This window comes from Dendroctonus ponderosae, unplaced genomic scaffold (assembly GCF_020466585.1).
Source record: "Dendroctonus ponderosae isolate FM_Combo_2020 unplaced genomic scaffold, Dpon_F_20191213v2 Dpon_F_20191213_8, whole genome shotgun sequence".
Taxonomy (NCBI): domain Eukaryota; kingdom Metazoa; phylum Arthropoda; class Insecta; order Coleoptera; family Curculionidae; genus Dendroctonus; species Dendroctonus ponderosae.
In genome coordinates, this window is record NW_026019016.1 from 1952011 (window position 1) to 1953356 (window position 1346).

Genomic DNA, 1346 nt, shown 5'->3' on the forward strand with positions numbered 1-1346 from the left:
TTTCTATCCCGCAACGCATCCTTGATGTTAAGACGATACGAATCTCCCTTCAGCTTATAGTTGCAAAATATGTAAAACGAATTTATTAGGGCATATTTTCAATTCCCTATATTATTCATATGATTAATTGTGTTTACCACGCATCAAAATGAATTTTTTCCCTTCATATACCCTTTGATACCTTTATGATTAAATTTTATCAATTTAGTAAAATTTTTTTAGCCTTGGATTAGTTTGGGTCAGTTATAATATTTTTTTGAACATACGCGCGATGGCTTACATTATGTATACATATAGAGTGTCAAGTGTATCCTGTTTCTATGGCTCTTCCTCGTTTTACCGTCTATTTTAAACAGATAGAACGTCTTCCAATCACTAAAATTAATTGATTTTTTAGTCCTATTCAGGTACAAGTTGTAGCAGACGTTCATGAACAACATGCACAAGAGCAGTCACAAAAACATGCTATAATGCGAAAAGTATTAAGTAATGCTGAACGCCAAAAACGATTTCGTGCTAAAAAAGGAGCATTAACACAAAGATCAACACAAAGTAGCTTTTATCAACCACGAACTAGTGCTGAACGTCAAAGATTATACAAAACAAATAAGAAATTACGACAAAAAAATACAGAAACTCAAGACGAAGAGTTTACACAAACCCAAGAAGAGCAATATGTACAATATCTCGTTAAAGAATGTTAAATGTTGCAAAAAATTAATTTAAATTTTACATATTCCTGATCCATTTATAAATTATTAGAGTAACAAGAATATTAAAATTATAAAATAAAATGCCATTTTATTGCCATCATGCGTTAAACAAGTTCAATATTTTATGGTTGCTATTAATTTATGAAGTTATCACTTCTGTCGAGAAGTTTTCTTCGTCCCGTGACGCACACCATTTTTTTTTATGGTACAGAAGGCTTTTTGAAATCGTCTGTGGCTGCGATATTCTAAACAAAATAAACACCCGACTACATAAATAGCTTGCAAAACCTGCATAAGTCTACATGTAATTTATTTGATTGCAGGTTACTCAGCAGCAGCGCTTCTGGCCATTTTATTTGCCCTACCATTCGCCTGGAGAGTTCTGATCCATAGGGAGCATGGACATTGGGAAAACCCCATACCTGCATTCTACTTTGCGTATTTGGAATTGTTTTTGGGTGAGCAACCAAAGTTGAAACTCTTTGAAAAAGGTTTTTGCAAACTATTTTCAGGCAATGGATGTCTTGGTATTGGCGTAATGATGCTGCTGGCCCTCACTTTGGAACGTTATGTTAGTGTGTGTCATCCAGGTCACGCTCGTCCCATCTTAGGATCCCCGATTCGAGCGGTCAC

At 34.8% G+C, this 1346-nt stretch overlaps 1 protein-coding gene across 3 annotated transcripts in view; it reads left to right on the plus strand.

Moving 5' to 3' along the window:
* The window catches only part of LOC109544790 (ryanodine receptor), a 60733-nt gene that overhangs the window by 10459 nt on the left and 48928 nt on the right, over positions 1-1346 (plus strand). The gene's annotated exons all lie outside the window — the stretch shown is intronic.